Source organism: Malaya genurostris, chromosome 2 (genome assembly GCF_030247185.1).
Source record: "Malaya genurostris strain Urasoe2022 chromosome 2, Malgen_1.1, whole genome shotgun sequence".
Lineage (NCBI taxonomy): Eukaryota > Metazoa > Arthropoda > Insecta > Diptera > Culicidae > Malaya > Malaya genurostris.
In genome coordinates this window covers 21,596,411-21,620,315 of record NC_080571.1, presented here as the reverse complement: position 1 = coordinate 21,620,315, position 23,905 = coordinate 21,596,411, and the positions used below count along the sequence as shown (strand labels likewise).

The window sequence follows — 23,905 nt, the reverse complement described above, 5'->3', positions numbered from 1 at the left end:
TAAAGTTATATGAATGAAAGTTTATAGGAGTTAGAGCGATTGCATCATCCAGCTGCTGGTCGTTTGCATTACAAAAAAAAAAAGAAAACGAAAAGTGGACAACGATGGGAGAAAATCATAGAAAATCAACCGTTCTATTTGCTCTAAATGTTATCTGAAAAACCTGTTTTAATCCACCTAGTGGTGTAATGATGCCTTTCTCATATTACTAATATTTTCAGAAATATCACCAGAAGATTTTGTGACGAATTTTTTTTTCAATCTTGAATTAAATAAAAATTTTCGTTGGGTATAAACTAACATAACCTTTCTAAATTGTAAACAGTTCTGTCAAGTTGATAAGAATTTTTCTTTATTCTGCATCGTCGCACTAAATGATTAAACACACTTTGCCCTATAGTTCTGGAACCGGAAATCGGACCCGGATGAAATTAAACAGCAATCTATAAGACTGTAGGAACTTTTATTTGAGCCTGTTTGTGGAAATCGATCAAATCATCTCTGTGAAAATTGTGTTATTCTCGTTTTAAACTTTTTGACTACTACTTCTGGTACTTCTGGAACCAGGAACTTGGAACCAGTATAACCAAAGTCGGTTCGTTTAGTAAGTAACTAATATAGCCTACAAATTGAATCAGTTTTAAGCCAAATCAAGAAGAAATTTACCCTTCGTCGCTCTAAATGACGGTGTGAAATTCAATTGCAACCCATGGAACCACGAAATTTTTCATTTTCAGCAGATTGTGTTGAACTGCTGACGCAAACCCCCGGATCAACATAATCCGCTGAGCAGACGTAAAGTTAATGCTTCCCCGATCCCCACGGTAGCGATCATCTACCTATCGTAATTTCAATCGCCAACGGATTAAGACCATCGGAGACAATCAATGTTTCGTATGACCTCACACGAAATATTGATTGGAAATATTACGCAAATTCGATGTCTGAGAAACTGGAAACAACACAAGAACTTCCTCCGGAGGAAGAGTACACGCTTTTTGCTGGCTTGATTCTCGACTCCGCGATTCAAGCTCAGACGAAACGTGTACCCGGCGCGAAAACTAACATCCTTCCCCCCAATCCGTGGTGGGACAAAGAGTGCTCATCACTGAACGCGGAAAGATCTTTAGCATTCAAAAAGTTCAGAAAATATGGAACACCTGATAATTATAGAAATTACGCAGCGCTAGATAAGCAAATGAAGAACTTAGTTAAAGCAAAGAAACTAGGTTACTGGCGACGGTTTGTTGACGGATTAACAAAAGAAACATCGATGAGCACTCTTTGGAACACAGCCCGACGAATGCGAAACCAAAACACCACGAACGAAAGCGACGAATATTCCAACCGTTGGATATTCGATTTCGCTAAAAAAGTATGTCCAGACTCTGTTCCGGAACAGAAGATCTCCCGCGCCGCGACATCAAATACAAACGAAACACCGTTTTCGATGGTAGAGTTCTCACTTGCGCTCTTGTCATGTAACAATAAGGCCCCGGGGTTAGACAGAATCAAATTCAACTTGTTGAAGAATCTGCCTGACACCGCCAAAAGACGCTTGCTGAATTTATTCAACAAGTTCCTCGAGGGTAATATTGTCCCACACGACTGGAGACAAGTGAGAGTTATCGCCATTCAAAAACCTGGGAAACCAGCCTCCGATCACAATTCGTATCGGCCGATTGCTATGCTTTCCTGTATCCGGAAGTTGTTCGAAAAAATGATTCTCTTCCGTCTAGACAATTGGGTCGAAACTAATGGCTTTCTTTCAGATACACAATTTGGTTTCCGCAGGGGTAAAGGAACGAACGATTGTCTTGCGTTGCTCTCAACAGAAATTCAAATGGCATTTGCTCGTAAAGAACAAATGGCATCAGTATTTCTAGACATCAAGGGGGCTTTTGATTCAGTTTCTATAAATATCCTATCTAAGAAGCTGCACCAGCATGGTTTTTTATATAATCTATTGTCCGAGAAACACATGTATTTCGCACATGGTGATTTGTCGACAATACGATTTAGCTACATGGGTCTTCCTCAGGGCTCATGCTTAAGCCCCCTTTTATACAATTTTTACGTAAAAGATATCGATGAATATATCAACACATCTTGCACGCTAAGACAACTTGCCGACGACAGCGTTGTGTCCATTATAGGATCCAAAACTGCCGATCTGCAAGGACCATTACAAGATACACTCCACAACTTGTCCACGTGGGCTCTTCAACTTGGTATCGACTTCTCTACGGAGAAAACTGAGCTGGTTGTATTTTCAAGGAAGCGAGAACCAGCACAACTACAGCTTCAACTAAGGGGTGAAACCATAGCTCAGGTCTTCACATTCAAATATCTCGGGGTCTGGTTCGACTTCAAAGGCACCTGGGGATGTCATATTAGGTATCTGAAACAAAAATGCCAACAGAGAATTAACTTTCTTCGTACAATAACCGGATCATGGTGGGGTGCCCACCCAGGAGACCTGATCAGGCTGTACCAAACAACGATATTGTCCGTAATGGAATATGGATGCTTCTGCTTCCGATCCGCCGCGAACACCCATTTCATTAAACTGGAAAGAATTCAGTATCGTTGTTTGCGTATTGCCTTAGGTTGCATGCAGTCGACTCATACGATGAGTCTCGAAGTGCTTGCGGGCGTCTTACCGTTGAAAAATCGATTCTGGGATCTCTCATATCGATTGCTAATCCGATGCGATATCTTAAATCCGATGGTGATTGAAAACTTCGAAAGGCTTGTCGAGCTCAATTCTCAGACCCGTTTTATGTCCTTGTATTTTGATTACATGGCTCAGAATATTAATCCTTCTTCGTTTGTTTCCAACCGTGCTCATTTCTTGGATACTTCTGATTCTACTGTGTTTTTCGACACATCCATGAGAGAAGAGATTCGTGGAATTCCGGAACACGTGCGCCCTCAAGTGGCCCCAAATATTTTTTATAATAAATTTAGAACAGTCAACTGTGAAAAGATGTTTTACACTGACGGATCAAACATCAACGAGTCCACAGGCTTCGGCATCTTCAATCAGAACATCACCGCTTCGTACAAACTCAGTGATCCGGCTTCAGTTTACGTCGCAGAATTAGCTGCTATTCAGTACACCCTCGAGATCATTGAAACGTTGCCCAAAGACCATTACTTCATTGTCACGGACAGTCTAAGCTCAATAGAAGCTCTCCGGGCAATGAAGCCAGGAAAGTATCCCCCATATTTCCTGGGGAAAATACGGGAACATTTGAGAACTTTATCTGAACGGTCTTATTTAATATCGTTAGTCTGGGTCCCTTCACATTGTTCCATTCCGGGAAATGAAAAGGCAGACTCATTGGCTAAAGTGGGCGCATTAGAAGGTGATATTTATGAAAGACCAATCTGCTTCAATGAATTTTTCAGTATTTCTCGTCGAAGAGCACTTGAAAGTTGGCAAACTACATGGAGTAATGACGAACTGGGACGATGGCTACATTCCATTATCCCTAGGGTATCGACGAAACCTTGGTTCAGGAGGATGAACGTGAGTCGCGATTTCATTCGTGTTATGTCTCGGCTCATGTCAAATCACTACACATTCAACGCACATCTTCGGCGTATTGGGGTCATGGAGAGCGGTCTCTGCACCTGTGGCAACGGTTATCAGGACATCGAGCATGTCGTATGGTCATGTGTGGGGTATTGTGACGCCAGGTCTGTTTTAAAGGACTCCCTCAGGGCCCGAGGTAGACCACCTGAGTTTCCGGTTCGAGATGTGTTGGCGAGTCGGGATATTTCATATATGTTGCTCATATATAAATTCCTTAAACACATTAATATACAAGTGTAATCTGCGTTAGTTACCCCTGTTCCTCGACTGATGCTAAGAAGAAACTCCACCCACAGGTTCGACACTAACATCCGCCCGAATCTCCCCATCCCTCGTCTGTCCACCATCTTCATTGGAACTAACAAGATCTTCCTGCTGTCACTAAATTTTCTGCTTCCCCCTCCCACGTTTTTTCACCATCTCGATGTCAACTAATTAGATCTTTGTCGTTCTTAGTCATTTTGTTCCCATATCCCCTTTTTACTCTGTTCTCCGTAATATTTACTTCTCTGTATATATTTCTTTTTTTTCATTTTCCTCCGTAACATCATCATCATTGCCCACGGACGGCCGCTGTAGTCTATGAGATGAATATGGGCCACCCGCCTGGTATTCGTAGCCTGGGGGTGTTCCCCGCGAACCCACACGGACAGAAAAAAGCGGCTAATACCAAGATACTTACCAACGTGTTACATTCAGTACGCCGGCCGGTGCCGATTGCCAGCTGAAGGCGGGATCTGCCAAAGTCATTACATTATCTTAATATACTATCCTAGTTTTAAGTTATTTGTTAATTAAAATTAGAAAAAGCCCTTGGCATCTTAGAGCTTAAGCAGTGTGCCTTAATAAATTATATAATTAAAAAAAAAAAAAAAAAGTTAATGCTATTTGCAAGACACTTTTTTATTACATAAGAAGTGTAACGAACGAAACATATAAATAACTATAAGAAAGTATAAAGTTTCTTTATGAGAAAGGCAATAAGTGCACTATTATTGAGAAGCATCTTTATCATGATCTTGTAATAACACTAACAAGTAGGTACAAATTGTATAAAAGGATTAGAAATTTACACCAGAAAAATATAAATTTTAATGTGGCAACCCTGCATCCTATACGAAATTGAACAAAGCACGCTGTGATTATTGAGGCTGCTTTGCTCCATTCACTTATTGCCTTTCTCATAAAGAAACTTTATACTTTCTTATAGTTATTTATATGTTTCGTTCGTTACACTTCTTATGTAATAAAAAAGTGTCTTGCAAATAGCATTAACTTTACGTCTGCTCAGCGGATTATGTTGATCCGGGGGTTTGCGTCAGCAGTTCAACACAATCTGCTGAAAATGAAAAATTTCGTGGTTCCATGGGTTGCAATTGAATTTCACACCGTCATTTAGAGCGACGAAAGGTAAATTTCTTCGTACCATCGCGTCCCAGTTTTGCATCGTCATTTTTTTCGATTATTGAGGTTTTAACATTGTAGTCATTACCCTCTTCGGGCCAGAAAAGTTTTCTGACCCTATGTGCGGGGTTGGGAATCGAACCCAGGTGGGCAGCGTGAAAGGCATCGACTTACCCATCACGCCATATCCGTTCCCCTGCATCATCATTTTGAATTTGAATGTTTTGACACTCATCGCCCTATAATTTCGGAACCGGAAGTCGGATCAGGATGAAATTGCACAGTATATTTAAAGACAATGAGAGCTTTAATTTAAATCATAAATCGTGAAAAACGGCTTAACAGTTGCTGAGAAATCGACGGGAGTTCCGTTTTTTGGGATTTTCTTCACTATTATCGGTGCTTTCGGAAGCGGAAACCGAGGACTAGTAGTCCCAAAGTAGTTTTATATAATCACTAACTAATAAGATCCGTCAACTAGATCAATTTAGCAGTAAGTTTTATAAAAATGTGCACCTCGTTTCGACATCGCTTGTGAAAAAACACTCATGAAATTAAAAATTTTCACCAATCGCACTGTAATACCGGAACCGGAAGTCGGATCTGGATCAACTTTTCGGAGACTTTTTAAAGAATTTCAAGACCTTTTATTTGCTTCTTAGTTTGTGAAAATTGGTCAAGAAATTTCCGATAAAATTGATTGCATATTTTTTAATAAATTTTCACATATTTCCTTGTAACTCCGGAACCGGAAATGAGATCCAAATAAAACTCAGGAAAGATGTATAAGGCTATAAGACCTTTCATTCAAATCATTCATTGGATCCATATGAAACTCAGGAACTTTGTATGGGACCTCAAAACCTTTCATTTGAATCCAAGTTTGTGAAAATCGGTTCAGCCATCTCTGAGAAAATTGAGTGACATTATTTGTCACACACACACACACACACACACACACACACATACACACACACACACACACACACACACACACACACACACACACACACACACACACACACACACACACACACACACACACACACACACACACACACACACACACACACACACACACATACACACACACACACACACACACACCACACACACACACACACACACACACACAGAGAGAGAGAGAGAGAGAGGAGAGAGAGAGAGAGAGAGAGAGGAGAGAGAGAGAGAGAGAGAGAGAGAGAGAGAGAGAGAGAGAGAGAGAGAGAGAGAGAGAGAGAGAGAGAGAGAGAGAGAGAGAGAGGAGAGAGAGAGAGAGAGAGAGAGAGAGAGAGAGAGAGAGAGAGAGAGAGAGAGAGAGAGAGAGAGAGAGAGAGAGAGAGAGAGAGAGAGAGAGAGAGAGAGATAGAGAGAGAGAGAGAGAGAGAGAGAGAGAGAGAGAGAGAGAGAGAGAGAGAGAGAGAGAGAGAGAGGAGAGAGAGAGAAAGAGAGAGAGAGAGAGAGAGAGAGAGAGGAGAGAGATGAGAGAAGAGAGAGAGGAGAGAGAGAGAGAGAGATTTTGTGATCTCGATGAACTGAGTCGAATGGTATATGACACTCGGCTCAAGAGTCGGTTTTCACAGTGATTGCATAACCTTTCTATATGAGAAAGGCAAAACTACTAAGCTTACTTCTTTGCAAATCGATGGTAAAAATCATCAGTTTAGTGCAAACCTAGAATAATTTGATTTGCTATGTGAACTTTTCGCTGTTCGAAATTCGCACCAAACGAGCGCAAATAAAGCCAGCAAGCATTTGGCTGCATCGCGTTCGAGAAAGAACTGTGTTCCGAACAGTGTTCGATATCGTAGAGAAATTCACAATTTTTCCCTCCGAAACGAATGAAATGAATCCATGAACGCATCTTAGTTTGTAAAAATCGGTTAAGAAATTTCCGATAAAATTGAGTTCGCATTTTCTCATAGATATTAATTCAGTAATTCCGTTTTCAGTGTAACGGTTCTAACCAAAATTCAGTTTCTCCGAAATTTCGGAGAAAAACCTCTTCGCTTTTTTTCTCAAAATGGTTTTCAGCACAACAGTACTCGGTGCAAAGGCTTTTACTAGGGTAAGGGCTCCCTATTTCAGCTTCAATTTCCATCTCATTCCTTCATCTCGTAACTTTGAACATTAATTATATCTTTAAACGTACCTGAACAAAACTGTGGAACGTTTTTAAACACTTGTTCTAGGTTTTGCGACACTATCCAATTGAAAAAAAATAGTTAAAAAACCTTAAACGATCGCTTTTTTCATTTAAAATAAACTCACTTTTTGATTTAGGAACCACTTTCGTCTGAAGTTTTACAATTCATCATGTTTCTGTATATTTACTAATCGATTCGTCTCAAAACATGATCACTATTTCACATAATTACACCACTATTCAATGTTGGATGACTTTATAGTTAGTAATGTTCACTTTCCACTTGTTTATTCAACGATTAAAGACTTCTGAAATTACCTGATAAGCAATATAGGCAATGAAGAATATGAGATGAAAATTTGCACTTAATTCACTTGATTGCGCTTTGTTTTCATCTCATTTCGTATCGCAAAATATATAATATCAAAAGGAAACTAAACTGAACAAGACGAGCAATAAAGGAATTGAAATGTACAAGTAAGAAAATAGAACAACAGAAACGATAGATGAATTCAAGTGTGAAAGAGTAAGAGTTAACCGAATAAGATATGGCCAATGAAAACGAAACGAGTCAGCTCGAAGAACACAAGTTCTCGGCGAACGAACATAATTAGGCTAAAGCCGGGTCTCAATCCACAATATAAATAAACAAGTAAGAATAAAGTTTGGACTTAAAACGTAGAATATTTGAACAACAGAAAAAAAATTGACTGTAATAGAATGGTGGCGATCATGAAAGTTGTAGTGCAAAGGAATATCAACGTGAAAGAAGATAAAATCGCTGGGAGTGAAATAATAGAATAGCACTAGAGCAAACAGATTGTCCAATACGAGACAAACATATAAAAAATAGTAAAGCGATTGAAATAATAATTCAAAATTCGAAGGGTAACAAAAATAGGGAAATGAAAGCAAAATGTGGAAAATGAAAGATTGTGACGAGAAAAAAATCAAATAACTCCAAAGTCAAAGAATGCAGAAACAGGAAAATAAAAGCAAAATGTGGAAAATAAAAGATTGTAAAGATAGTAATCAAAAATGATAGAAGAGTATAATTTCAGATGAGTTAATTGGGAAAAATATAACATGACGAAAAAGTACGAAACAATAATTGTATTTAAAGAGGATGTATAAAGAAGTGCAAAAGAGAGACATGGATGGAAAAGCAAATTAATATGATGAATGCTTAGAGAAAATTCAATGATCATCGAAAACGACTCAAAAATGTCATGTTCATGAAACATTAAAAAAGAAGAAAAGTAAAATCGTAAACTGAGTAGTAGAACACGGAACTAATAGAGTATAAAAGTGTATGAATGCAAGAGCAAAAGTGTGTAAAAATACATGAGATCGATTTAGCAGAAGAATCAAAGAATAGATTAAAGCAGTATAACAAAGTATAAAATGCGAAACATGTTCTTGATGAAATCTTCATATTGGGACAGGAAACGGGCGCAGTATAATGGGAAAGACCATCGCCTTTCACAAAGAGTCAGGAAATTTTTTTTATTCCGAGAGCCGAGTGACCATGAGCTTGAAACATTCGAAATATAAAAAAAATCCTAGAAGATTGAACCCGCGTTTAAGAAGAAATGCAGGAGAACAGGAAATATACAGATGAAAAAATATAAACAGAAAGAAGTAGAAAAGACAAAAACATAAATGAACAGGAACATAAATAATAAAATGAAACATAAATAATTAAATAAATTTCGATGAATATGAAAGATGGGCCAGAGAAGGAAAATAAATTTAGGACAGAATGAAAGAATACATCAGAAGAAAAACTATAGAATAAGAATATCAGAGACATTTAGACAGGGAAATTTCAATAATAGAGATAGAAATACTTTAGAATATCAAAACTAAGGCAAATACTATTATCGAAAAATAAATTGATTGAAAAACAAATACATCAAATTCTGTTTCTTTTTCTTTCATTCTGTTTCTTTGATTAAAAACTTGAGTTAAAGAAAGAGGAATAATAATAAAAGTAAGTAGTTTCGAAGATCGAAATTTTCAAGAGCGAAAACTATAAAAATTAAGATAAATGAAAAATAGCAGAACACTAGAGGCATACTAAAATAGAAGATATCAGAAATATGCAACACTTAAGGTGAACGAAATTAAGTAATATGAGATGGATGAGTGTCAAATTGAAAAGCAACCCAAATTACAGTATAAAAATGGGAGGGTGCAAACGAGATAAACCAATAAATGAATCAATAATGGAATAAAAGAAATGAGAATATGGTTCAGTAAAAGGTATAATAAAAAAAACTAATGTATTTTAAACAATAAAAACGCACGAAAATATTTCGTTCTTGAAGTGCAGAATAAAAGAAGAATAGAGCTTTATAGAAGAAGAGTGAGGGAATAAATAAACAAAAGTGCTCTGGAATAAAAAAGAAAATTGTATCCAGTAAAACAAAGAATACTAGAAAAGAAGAGCCTTAATATAAAATACAAAAAAAATGTAGGATATTGGAAAAGTGGAAAAAAGAACAACTAAGCAAGCATAACATAATACGAACAAGATAGGAGTAGAATAATACTAAAATATGTGAGTAGAGGAACTATAACGAATTTTGTGTGAAATAACGAAAGTTTGACAACATTGATATTGGAAGAATTGAAGACTTTTGAGCTATTGAAAAAAAACTGATGACCTTAAGAGCAATGTAGAAACATAGGAAAATGTAACCTCAAAAGAAAAAAAAAGAATAGAAAAATAGAACAATAAATAATGAGAAGAGTATCAAAATTAGACTGATAAATAATTGAAATAGCTAGTTCAAAGCAAAGGGAAAAATACAACAGCAAACTAGTTCGAAGAAGTAAAGCAAGAATGAAATAGAGTAAACGAATTAGAGGAGTAAGTAAGAGAGTTAAGAAAAATAAGTTAAAAAGCAGAATGATTGGGAGGATAAAAGTATTTGAGAGAATAAGACTCAAAATGTTTCATTTAAAACAGAGGAACCTCGCATAGTCAGAATTATCCATATTGCTTTAAGGACTGAGTGTGTTTCAGGGCGTTTTAAAGGGCTATTTTCACGCTTCAAATCTGATTTTCTCAGAAACGGTGACGAATATTAAAAAAAAAACAACTGACAATCTCTTAGAAAATTAGATTAGATTATTCTGTGAAAATTTCAGAATGATTCATTGACTTTAGCGGTCGTGAAAGTCTTTTTTCTGAAGGAAGAATTGCATAGCTGAAAACGTCGTCTTTTAATTTGTTCATTGAATATCTCGCCTTCAAAAGCATGGATCAAAAATCTATCTTGACAATGTCTAGATAATTTAATTTAGATGCGATTAGTACATAAAAACATATATGTTGTCACGATAAAAATGAAGTGAATGTTATTTTTGTTAAGGTAAGTCGATTTCTATAGACGCACCATTTTTTCTGCTCTTGTTTCTTAGTAACGTAACGAAACATGAGAGAGAAATTAAGGGCTGAGGCCAGTACGTCGCGTAAAACCACGTGGCTCGCTTAGCGTATTACATTTCTCTCCATGCTCTCTTGCAAATGTGTAAAATGACTCTCGATGTGGCAGGGTGGCCAAGAAAGTTTCGGTTACAAGTTTGATATTTTCGGTTACAAGTTTTTACTACATCACATAAAATTCAATACAGCTACCGCTTGTTTGGCAGCCTTGCTGAGCCGATTTCATTTCTCTCTCATGTTTCGTTACGTTACCAGGAGTCAATGAATCATTCTGAAATTTTCACAGAATAATCTAAACTAATTTTCTAAGAGATTGTCAGTTGAGTTTTTTTTATATTCGTCACCGTTTCTGAGAAAATCAGATTTGAAGCGTGAAAATAGCCCTTTAAAACGCCCTAAAACACACTGGCCTCAGTCCGTAAAGCAATATGGATAATTCTGACTATGCTAGGTTCCTCTGATTTAAATGAAACATTTAAGTCTTATTCTCTCAAATACTTTTATCCTCCCTATCATTCTGCTTTTTAACTTATTTTTCTTAACTCTCTTACTTACTCCTCTAATTCTTTTACTCTATTTCATTCTTGCTTTACTTCTTCGAACTAGTTTGCTGTTGTATTTTTCCCTTCGCTTTTAACTTTTATTTAGCTACTTTCATTATAATCTAATTGTCTAATTGTGATACTGCTCTCATTATTTATTGTACTATTTTTCTGTTCTTTTTTGTTTTGAGGTTACAATTTCCTATATTTGTACATTTCTTTTAAGGTCTCCAGGTTTTTTATCGTTTAAGAGTCTTCAACTGATTAGACTGATTAGACTGATAAATAATAAAAGTAGCTAAGGGAAGTTAAAAACGAAGGGAAAAATACAACAGCAATCTAGTTCGAAGAAGTAAAGCAAGAATGAAATAGAGTGAAAGAATTAGAGGAGTAAGTAAGAGAGTTAAGAAAAATAAATTAAAAAACAGAATGATTGGGAGGGTAAAAGTGTTGGAGAGAATAAGACTCAAAATGTTTCATTTAAAGCAGAGGAAGCTAGCATAATCAAAATTATCCATATTGCTGTAAAACTAGAAATTAGCAACATTCAAAGAATTGTACATTCTTTCGGCGATATAAAATCTTCCGTTAACCCCAACAATTTCAAATCTTCCATTAAAGAGGAAAGTATATAGAGACAATACTCGAGAAATGAGTGTAACTATTTGTTATTTACACTTTGTAGAAAATATAGTGACCAAAAGGAAATTGGAAAAGATTCATCTGTGATGTGAATATGATATTTGATTAGAAAAATATGCGGAAAGAAAAAATAAGACATGAGAATGGAATTAAAAAAATAGTTCAAGTCACCGTTAACATAAACTGTAGAAGAACCATTTCCATTCTCACAGCCATCATTACGTTTACTTTAAAAAAATCTTCAAATGTCACTACCTGGAGAGTGATAGAAAAAAAATCGTGAATCATTGACTACGGTATTTCTTAGGTGAGTGGCCTCACATTGGGCAAGATTTGAACAGAGCCTTTCCGATCGTGTGTGCAGTTTAATGTAGTAGCGTTTTTAGATGAGCAATTCCAGGAATGAGTAGACGAAAAAGGGACAAAATCAGAATCGACCTTCTTCGATTTGGATGAAACTTTGCACATGGCTTCAGTATGGCAAATCAGAAGTTTTGAACCGATTGAGAGGTCAATTCGACTCACGACTGATTTTTAAAAAGGGCGTATGTATTTTTCCATTTCACAAAAATTGCCTTTTTCAAATCGGAAACCGTTAATTGTACAAAAATGGCGTTCAGGAAGAAGTTTAGGCACTCCAAAAAAATATACACTGAAATTTTTTTTTGATTTTTTACTCAATAATTACAAAATAATCCGAAAATGTTAAATTAAAAAAAAAAAGCATAGTTTTAATTTTATATAATTTTTAGTTGTTATTAAAACCTACAGATTGATGGCTATCCCATCCGTGCCTTTTGAAAAATGAAGAAGGCAATTTTCGTGATATGCAAAAATACATAAAATACAAAATGCCTTTTTTAAAAATCAGTCGTGAGACGGATTGACCTCTCCATCGGTTCAAAGCTTATGGTTTGCCATACTGAAGCCATGTGCAAAGTTTCATCCAAATCGGAGAAGGTCGAGTCTGATGATCTGCTAAGCATTTCTAGAATTGCTCAGATGTTAGATGACTTATGAGATGTGATTTCCTCACAACTTCAGAGTAGCTCAATTACAGAACGGTTCAACGCTTAGTTGGAAAAACTTTGAGTTCCGCCTCTAGAGAGCTCTCTTTTACAAGTTTCACTTTCACTATTCTATGCAATTGTCAGTTCGAAGGATGAATTTTTACATGAGACGGAAGTAGTGAACATACAGTTAGTAATTGGTTTACAATTATGTGCAACTGTGATGGACTCCATTCATTTCTATCTTATATTTGAAAGTAGCCGAAGACTACGCACTCATTTCATCTAATAAATGAAAAACTGTTCTGTTGACATTGTCTCCGATCAAAACATTTCCAATCGTCTCCGGTAAACAAATTCAAGTCGATTCATGGCATCCAATTGAATACCTCATCGAGTAAATCAAGTGGCAATCATTTTAATTCGAAAATATTTACTCAACGATTGAAAAGTGTTTGAATGAATAAAACATTGCCCGACCCGGTAGTAAGTTCCGAGGCAGATTAGATGTTTCATTTTACACTTCAAAGAATCGTTCACAAACAAACTGTCTGGGGTGTGTCCTTCTGGGTTCGTACTGTTTATCAAAAGTTATTCCGATTGATTCTGTACTTCGATTATTGATTGCTAGAAACACTGTCACCGGATTTGCTAATGCCAGTGAATGAAAAGAACAAGGCACTAGAAAACCCGGCTACTAGATTACAAAATCATCAGCACGTGGTCAAAAAGCAACCAGATATAAACAGAGGATGCAGAATACACACACACAGACAATGGCAGTAACCGAGTAACGACATAAACAATTTCGATGGTTGTTCGGTCAGACGTCATAAATGAAAACTAAACATGCATTGATTCAATGGATCGGTCGATCGAACGGTATGCCGAAAGCTAGCACATGTTCCTGATGTTACTCAGAATGTTGAAGCTAAAATTATTGCACCAGCAGCACTACCGTGTTAGGTTAGCCTTCCTTGTGTCTACCATGTGGCCATGCGAACACCTTTAAATTTCAAATGTATTTCTCACAACTTGTACATTTTTTTAGCAGAACGATTTGAAATGGTCTCGTATGAAAGCGTATCAAAAATTAACTTCACTTAGCAGGCGTTGAAAACCCCTATGATTCATAAAGCCTTGCCTGTTGAAATGCCCAGTAAAAAATTTGGCTGTGCTTGAAATGTGCACTTAGCCGACGAAATCGGATGTCTTTGAGCAAGTACAGTTTTTATGCATAAATCAGTTGATCTTCAAACATCTAAATTTCTAATATTAAATCTTGTTTTAGTAAATAATAATAATTCTCATCGATGTAATATTGACTATTATTGTGTTGATTTTTCAAATTAGTGATACTTAGCCTGCACATAACCGCATGATTCTACTCCAAACTGAATAAAAAATTATTTTCTATGAAGTAATGCTATAATGTTTTTTTTTCTCAAAAAAATGTATTTTAGCGGCAATAGTTAAACGTTCGGCTTATTTAGTACCCGGATTTGTTAATTGCTACCCAAATAATAGAACTTTTTTCAACAAATATTTTATTATGTTGGTACATTCTTCCTTCAAATACGGTAGAAATTTTGTCAATTAGTTTGTTCACGATAGCTGATAATGTGAGACTACCGCAAGTGGATTTTTCAATTTTTACTATGGAAAATTCAGTTGAACAACGAATTAGTTTTAAAATGTTGTACTTTGGAAGAGTTTCCATATATTTAAGCATTGAAAGTGGTCCAGAAAGTTTGCGAGGACTCTTCTATGTCACGAACACAGCCATACGAGTGGAATAAATCATTCAAAGAGGATTGTGAAGTGGTCGAAGATTTGTCTCGTTTGCTCACTGCTGACAAACAACGAGAACGTGTAGATGATTCTGAGCAGTGTTTGGCCATGTTTAAACGTATTGCTGATGCAGTTTATTGAAAAAGGAACCACTGGATCAATTGTACTTGAAGAAATTAGATGCCTCATCAATAACGAAATAAGATATAACAAATCTTGATGCTAAATAGAGATTGTCTAATCTATCAAGAAGATTCATTCGATGAAATATCATGAAAATATAAAGTATTGCTATGACAGCACAGAAACGTCAAGATCAGAGCTTAAAATTGTCACACATTCTCAATGAAAGAAACCATTTCAGCAGTCTCATTTTCAATGTTTTACTGTCTCATTCGCAAATGACCGACACCAGAACAAACGAAGAGAGACGAAGCATTTTAGTTTCTCATCGAAAAAATGAGAGAGCATAATTGCCAACGTCACTCTTCCCTCTATGACAAGACGAAACCAAACTAACGTCTTCAGGTAGCAACAGCAGAATTGAAATATTCATTCTTGCATCGATGTATTGAAAATATGTTACGCTTGGCTATAAAAAGTGACTAAAATATGGCAAATCGAAGTAATTACATCCCAGAACTTCTTTGGAAACCAAAACTACTACAAATTCGAGCACCAACAGTTAAAACTTATTGTGAAACCTTTTTCTGTCGTTTTCAATTCTCACAGCTTTGGTTGAATATCGACACTGAATACTATAGGATTTTCACTGAAAACTGCAAATGAAAGAAAAAACACAATTTTGAAACTACTGTCCCGTTTATGTCATTGACTGGACATGGATTTCGTTCTCATAGTTTGCAAGCGAAACTGAGAGTGACAATAATTTCTTGTCATTTTCGTTTATTTTTCAGTCAATGAAAATGACTTTTATTAGCTCTGGTCAAGATAAAATATGATGGTAAAATTTGTTATTATTTTGATTTTTGTTCACTATTCACATCTACCCTGGAGAAGTGCAGGTTTTGCTATGGCAATTCAAACGCGCCTTTCAAACGCAGCGCCTGCTGCGTGTTCAAACCCTGTGCTCATGTTACTTCCATAAATTAAATTCATGTCAAAAAGCGTTTTATTGAGTTTAATCAAAATCGTCATAAACATCATCATCAGCATCAACCAGCTGAAAGTAAAACAAAGTCTTTTGTCGCTCTAATCACTACGTGGTGTGAAAAATTATTCTAAACTTATTTTGCATGGAGCATTGCTATTGCGTAGAGAATGCTGTCAAATTAACAATATCAATGTGATTACGATCCAAACCTATTATTTTCATGAATCTTTCATCTAGCATTTATTTCTCTTAATCTAGTATTCATTTTATTGCGAATGAAACAACGGTTGCGAATTCGAACACGGGATGCATCAAACGAGAGTATATGTTGAAACCAAGGATGGCTTTTATCGTATCAAAGAACGTTCACTGGCAAATCTTCAACGATTCAATCTGTGCCATCAAAGAAAGTTGGAAATCATCGCAACAACAAAAACCCGGCATGGCTTATTTAACATAGAATCGACACCAGTGCGAGAGCGAATTTCTCTCGATGACATTTCTGAGAATCAAAGGTTAGCACGCTGCTTTGGGGATCTTCTCTTAAGCAACAAACGGTCGCTTATTCTCGTTTCGCGATCCGATTCTATACAGGCAGTTGATAATTGCGATAGAATCATTTTACTATTTCCGCTTATTCTAACTATGAGCATATAATCTTTGTATAAGTTGTGTCTATGAAAATGTATGTGAATGCTCCACACAAGGGTTTTGTAATATTGCAACCTAGTATGAGAATCATCAAGTTGAATCATCGACTCGATTTTCTGCGATAATTGTCAACTTGCGATTCTCTCTTGGGAAATTCCACACAGCAACGATCATTATCAGACTGTATTTTTTTAAGGGCCGTGAAATACTCAGAGTATGAAGTGGAGCGAAGGAATGTAGAGAAATTCTCTCGCGGTTCATGCATTGAGAGACTCGTGTTCTTGTAGCATCTTCTACCGGATTGAAAATGTTGTATACAATATAGATAGCAATATAGCAGCTTCTGTCAAATTTTCGGCAATCACCAACACTGGTTGAAAGTACGTAAACCGTGCCGTAACGAAACCGGTACTTTCCCCAACTCTGTTGATAAGGAGTGTTAAAAGAGCATTTCCCAAAGATACAAAATTGACAATGTTCCATGATTTTGTAAGTCTCATTGACACGCGTTATCCTTAGCTATAAATTCTTGTAGGATTGCTGTTGTAACTAATTTTCACACACCTTAGCGGGGGATCAACGATTTCAGACGCAGATCATGTCATGTCTTATCTTGATCATATGTGGTTTTCCTCCACCAAGATCAAAGCTGATCGAATCATCCAACGATAGAACTTACATGATTCAAGAATCATTTTAGCTCAAAATCACTACCAATTTTGTGTGACGGATTTTGATCGATGTGATTTAAAAATCATTGATCAACTGATCTTGAAAAGATCAGATCAGAAGTGATCTTTATTGAGAAAGATCACAAGCGATCTTCTTCGGCAGTGATCTCGAATTGATGAGGTTTTGATCTTTATTTTCTCAGCCCTGTATATTATTCCTTAGCTAAAGAAATGATATATCTGTGTACCCCTAGGAGAATTAAAATGGGTGATTTAAATGTTTCATCAAGTCCAATCAAATACTTTTGTTAAATTATATAAATAATATTAATAAAATAATTTCGATGGTTTTGTAGTTTCAGTGATATTTTTAAATTTTATGACAGCATGTAATAAATCGATTTTTCCCTTATATTTGTATGGTTTGTCATACATATTGAGTGAAATTAGCGTGACAAAAATGTTTTCACTATTAAATATTAGTTTTTTTTTAGTTGGTGTTTTAACAAAAGTTGTTTGTAATCAAATGGCGCTCATTTTGATGAAAAAAGATACTAGGGTGGTCCTCATTTAGATTGAAATCTGAAATCTAACTCTCTTAATTGAACTCAAAAATGATTTTGTTGTAGAATAAATTTGTAGGAAATTTCATTACGAGCAACTTTGTTGAAAAAAGCACCTCTCTAGCTTTTCATTTGATCAAGTTACATAAATTTTCCCCAGGAAAAGTAGGCTCCTGAAAAATCACTTTTTGATTCTAACTTTTTTGTGAAACGTTCCACCGAAAAGTTGTCTTTAGAAGAGTTGTTGAACTAATTATTTCGCACAATTTTGCTCACCCAAGCTATTTCATATGAGCTACCAGTAAAAAGTATCGATTGTTTTTTCGGCTCCCGGACAAAAAGAATATCCAAGAAAGGTGAACTGTTGTCTTTCTCTTCCTTATAAGTCAATTTAATATTTTTATGTAAATCATTAATTATTTCTAAGAAGTGTAATGAATCGTTGCGTTTGATGATGCAAAGTAAATCATCTACGTACCTCCACCAGCGATTAGGTAATAATCCCTGCTCATTTAAAAGTTCCTCTAGGTTTGCCATAAATAATTCACATAAAAACGGGGAGAGCGGATTACCCATTGGTGCCCCTTGTAATTGTTTATAGAATTCCCCTCTGAATTTGAAATAATTTACATCCATGCAAAGCCGAATTAGGGTGAGAAAAGACCGTACTTTGTTTGTCCATAAACTTTAATTCCGCCTGAGTTCTGAAGTTGAGTAGCGAATATTAGTGTGTTAGGAACTGATTTACTGAAAAAAATTTTCTAGCATAGATTGGAATTCTTTTACTAGCCGTTTGGAGATTTTTTGAGTTGGGGCACCCACTGAAAAAATTATTTCCCTTGTTTCGTTACCGTTACTGTTTTAATTTATGTATCAATTAGAATTGTAGCCAAAGCTTCAAGTCATGAATGTGGACGAAATGTGGTTTCAACAGGATGGTTCCACTTGTCATACCGCGGCCAAAACAATCGACTTATTGAAAGAACATTTTAACGACAACATTATTTCTAAAAATGAACCGGTTAATTGACTTCCGCGTTCGTATGATATAACGCCAGTCGATTATTTTTTGTGGATATACACGAAGTCATTGGTTTATGTAGATAAACCAGCAACGATTGATACTTTGGAAACCATATTCAACTTGTCATTGTTGAAATACGCACTCATAAAAAGGGGTCGAAAGTTGAACCTCCAGAATGCACTTTCTGAAAAATAGTCATGGCGGCCAAATGCCCGAAATCATATTTAAATGTTAAATACCAAGAAATTATCTACTAAATCAAAAAATTGGCCATTTCATAATTTCGCATGTGTTTTATTTAAATTTCTAATCAGCATACACTTATAAAAAACACCCTTTAGATTGATTATATTTTTTCGAAACCGTTTCCTTATGTTGGAGCAACTGCTTAAACACATTGCACCAAAAATTTTGGCTCCAAGCCAATTGTATGCAGATGACAATCGTACCATGGGGGTGGTTTCGGCCCATGTCCGTGGTTTAGCCCCGGTCTACCCTACCGCATTGTGTTTTTTAGGGTGTTTTAGCGGGCTATTTTCACGCTTCAAATCTTTAGTTTAGATTATTCTGTGAAAATTTCAGAATGATTCATTGACTTTCACGGTCGGAAAAGTTTTGTTTTTCTGACGGAAGAATTGCATAGCCGAAAACGCCGTCTTTCAACTTGTTCATTGAATATCTCGCCTTCAAAAGCATGGATCAAAAATGTATCCTGACAATGTATAGATAATTTAAATTAGATGCGATTAGTGCAAAAAAAAAACAAATATGTTGTCGCGATTAAAATATAGTGAATGTTATTTTTGTGAAGGTAAGTCGATTTCTATGACGCGCCATTTTTTTCTGCTCCAGTTTGCTAGTAACGTAACGAAAAATGAGAGAGAAATAAAATCGGCTCTGAAAGGCTGCCAAACAAGCGGTAGCTTTATTGGATTTTATGTGATGTAGTCAAACTTGTAACCGAAAATATCAAAACTTTCTTGGCCACCCAGCCAATCGACAGTCATTTGCACAATTGCGAGCGAGCATGGAGAGAAATGTAATACGCAGAGCCAGACACGTGGTTATACGCGACCTACTGGCCCCAGCAAAATTTGGTCGACAAAAAAAATCGTTTTTATTTTTTTAGTCATAATTCAGCGACGTCCCGCTACATTCTTCGTCGTCGCTGCCACGTCCGGATTACGGTTGCCAAGCTTCCTGGCGGTCGACAGACGCTCTCCAAACACTTTAAAAACGTTGGTCACGATCAATTTCGCCACATTCAGCAATTTGCGTGTGAGAACGTCGGATTTTCATGCTGTGCGAGCAAAATTTTGACACGCTGTTGGACGTCATTTAGAACAAATGGTGAAAACTTATCATAGTTACCATTGTATATACACTCAACTTCCAAATGCAGCATTTCAGAGTGTTTTTACTTCATTTTTAACAGAGTTAACAGAGTTTTCATTTTGCGCGTTCCAGTCTTTATACATGATTACATCTCCCGATCCGAGAAAACTTGACATAAATTTTCCAAACTTGATCAGAGACTTGATAAATGCCTCCTAATCTATATCTATAGCTTTCACAAAACTTTTTAAAATTCATCAAACAAACAAGCATCCAACGTTATCTTGATTATTCATAAGATGATGCATAGATAGACCTTTTGAAATGTTCATCTTTCATATGAAAGCAACACATTTTTCAACTATCCGATTTTTTCAAAAAATAACAAACATGCTAAGTAACTTTTTAGTTGGAACAACCAAGGCAAGAATCAACAATCGCAATATTGCCATTTTGTGATAGAACGCTCACAAAAATTACAAACATTAGAAGAAACAAATTATGCCAAATATAATCTTGTTATTCAAATGATGCGCTTTTATAACGATAACTGCCCATAAATCGAATTAAATATGTCCAGGAAATTCTAGCCGTCATCTAGCTTACAATCGCTAAATGGCCAATGTTAAAAATAATAATTTGTTTTGCCAGTATAATATTAACAGAATATACAGCAAAAACTGAACTTCCAAAAATTTTGGGACAGTCTTTACATAAAAATTCGTTACAAGGTCTTATGAACTGCAGTTTGATTTCAAATTTAACATACACTTCTTACTGTTAGGATCTGGTAATTTCGCTGTTGCTTAGCTTATTGATTTTTTAATTTATCACTTGAGTTGACAAAATTATTTTTGTTTTTAAAAATGAAATGAATAATCTTCAATTGTACGAAATGATTCCACCGGTGATAAATGGGTTAATAATTGCTTTTACACTTTATGAACCGAAACTAGCAACCACTATTTGATCAACTTTGCGTTCAAGTTTTGTTTTTTAACGTACATTTTCGCATATCGCCAAGCGCTAACCAAAGAGCAACAAAGGCACATTTTTTTCTTCTTGCACTGACACTGTCTACTAGGATAAAACACAAATATTTTCTTTTCTATCATTTTCCGTACAAGTCTCCCTTTCACAATCACAGCAACCAGCCAATATCCCAACAATTGTTCCTGTAGTAGTTTTTTTTCGGTGGACGCGAGACCAGATGATGCGGCGGTTCCACACCAGCTCGGTAAAAGTGGGAGGAACTCCCAACTGAAAATTAAACTTTTACTTTTTTTTAATATCTTTTCCTCAATCCATCGGCTGTCACACCAACGTCTGGCGTCTGTCATTGCGCTCGAGTTGTTAGGGCATGCATTACCTCACTTGCGCGCATGCAGACGAAGAGGACCGCAAACAAATGGAGGGAAAATGAACGAAACAGAAGAGAAAAAAAAAAATATCACACCACCGAAAATGATGTAAAACACGGTCAGAGACAAAACAAGCGAGGTGAAGTTGGAACAAGAGAAAAAACAACAACAAAATAAACGGTAATTTTATCATACCTCACACCCGATGATAAAAAAAAGAAACTAACAGAACGCATAAACTAACTAACTAACGAACGCGGACGAAATTCAAACGGTCCGAAAGCTCGGAAGCGGAGAAAAGCGCGTCTGAAACCGGCCGCAGTGTGGTCGAAACTGAAAGTTGTTTGCGCATAAGCAAATAAGCCCGCGACGCTGCCGAATCGCAATCGAGCGCCACGGCAGGGTAACGAAGTGCGCATTGCGATTGCGCAGGAATTGAACGAGCAGAACCATGCCATCAGCCGACCAACCAACCGACCGTCCGTCCGTCGAACGTTTCGCGCGGTCGGGGGTAAGTCCGAGCGCAATTGCAATTGCGTTCGGTACCAGAGCTGATCAAATGTTTTTTTTTAGTATTCAAGCAAAAAAAGCACATCTTTTTAAAATGGTCATCACAGTTTTATACAATTACTGATAAATTTCACTACAAAGTATTTCCGTATGAACTCGACACGGTCAAATTAGAAAAACAAATTCGGGGGAAATAGTATTTACCATATTCAGTCACTCCAATAAAAGCTCACGAGGCATGCGACTAATTTTCGCCGGTGCGCAAGGTGAATCGTGGCCGTTTGGGGGCGGTTTGGAGGTGGTTTGCGGTCAGTGTCTTTTGTGTCAGTGCAGTGCGGTTTGCACTTATTTTGAGTTGAGGTCTTGCGGTCCCGCGTATTGCAGTTGAGTTGAGTGCAAGGCAAGTGGAAGGTTATAATACATGTTATAATAAGCTCTTGCTCCCTCTCTCTCACGCTCTCTCGCGAAAGCTTACCGCGGTCGCAAGGCTCTCCGGACCAGTCATGCTCCGGAGGGGCAACAAGGTTTTCACTACGTTGGTGATAATAATCGATGAAAATTGGAGTAATAAGCCGATCGGTAAAACTGTTCAGGGGTGCCATTCGCGTTGGCCTGGTTTTCCTTTCTGCTTGGCATCGACCACTTAGAGTTGTCGAAAAAAAACTTCGATCGAGTTTACCCATTGGATTTACCAAATTGATCAATTCAATTACTTTTCTATTTGTTTAGCCACTTAATCACATGTCTAGCCGAAACATCAGACCCTGTTCGGGTATTTTTGGTAATAAAAATCATTAATCATTTTATTATGCCTATTTTACACCCATTTTATACTCGAATTCATTTGAATTAATATTTCCCAACACTCTAACAAATTTCAACAGCCTTCTACTAACACTCACAAAGAAAAACATTGTAAAAAAAAATTCCAAAAAAAATCTTCCCTCAGACTAGAGTTGAACTGCAATCCATGGAACAACTCTGCCATTGAGCTACCCTGGTGATGTAAGCAACCAGAATTCAGAAATCAGAAATCAGAAATCAGAAATCAGAAATCAGAAATCAGAAATCAGAAATCAGAAATCAGAAATCAGAAATCAGAAATCAGAAATCAGAAATCAGAAATCAGAAATCAGAAATCAGAAATCAGAAATCAGAAATCAGAAATCAGAAATCAGAAATCAGAAATCAGAAATCAGAAATCAGAAATCAGAAATCAGAAATCAGAAATCAGAAATCAGAAATCAGAAATCAGAAATCAGAAATCAGAAATCAGAAATCAGAAATCAGAAATCAGAAATCAGAAATCAGAAATCAGAAATCAGAAATCAGAAATCAGAAATCAGAAATCAGAAATCAGAAATCAGAAATCAGAAATCAGAAATCAGAAATCAGAAATCAGAAATCAGAAATCAGAAATCAGAATTCAGAAATCAGAAATCAGAAATCAGAAATCAGAAATCAGAAATCAGAAATCAGAAATCAGAAATCAGAAATCAGAAATCAGAAATCAGAAATCAGAAATCAGAAATCAGAAATCAGAAATCAGAAATCAGAAATCAGAAATCAGAAATCAGAAATCAGAAATCAGAAATCTGAAATCAGAAATCAGAAATCAGAAATCAGAAATCAGAAATCAGAAATCAGAAATCAGAAATCAGGAATCAGAAATCAGAAATCAGAAATCAGAAATCAGAAATCAGAAATCAGAAATCAGAAATCAGAAATCAGAAATCAGAAATCAGAAATCAGAAATCAGAAATCAGAAATCTGAAATCAGAAATCAGAAATCAGAAATCAGAAATCAGAAATCAGAAATCAGAAATCAGAAATCAGAAATCAGAAAGCAGAAAGCAGAAAGCAGAGAGCAGAAATCAGAAATCAGAAATCAGAAATCAGAAATCAGAAATCAGAAATCAGAAATCAGAAATCAGAAATCAGAAATCAGAAATCAGAAATCAGAAATCAGAAATCAGAAATCAGAAATCAGAAATCAGAAATCAGAAATCAGAAATCAGAAATCAGAAATCAGAAATCAGAAATCAGAAATCAGAAATCAGAAATCAGAAATCAGAAATCAGAAATC

At 36.2% G+C, this 23,905-nt stretch overlaps 1 protein-coding gene across 3 annotated transcripts in view; it reads right to left on the bottom strand.

Annotated features, from left to right (window-relative positions):
* Positions 1 to 21,631, bottom strand: part of LOC131427148 (UDP-glucosyltransferase 2) — a 161,479-nt gene extending 139,848 nt beyond the window's left edge. For all 3 annotated transcript variants that reach the window (XM_058590085.1, XM_058590084.1, XM_058590087.1), the window contains exon 1: positions 21,505 to 21,631. The gene's annotated coding sequence lies outside the window, so the exon portion shown is untranslated. The remainder of the gene's footprint in view (positions 1 to 21,504) is intronic.
* Positions 21,632 to 23,905: the final 2,274 nt, after the last annotated feature.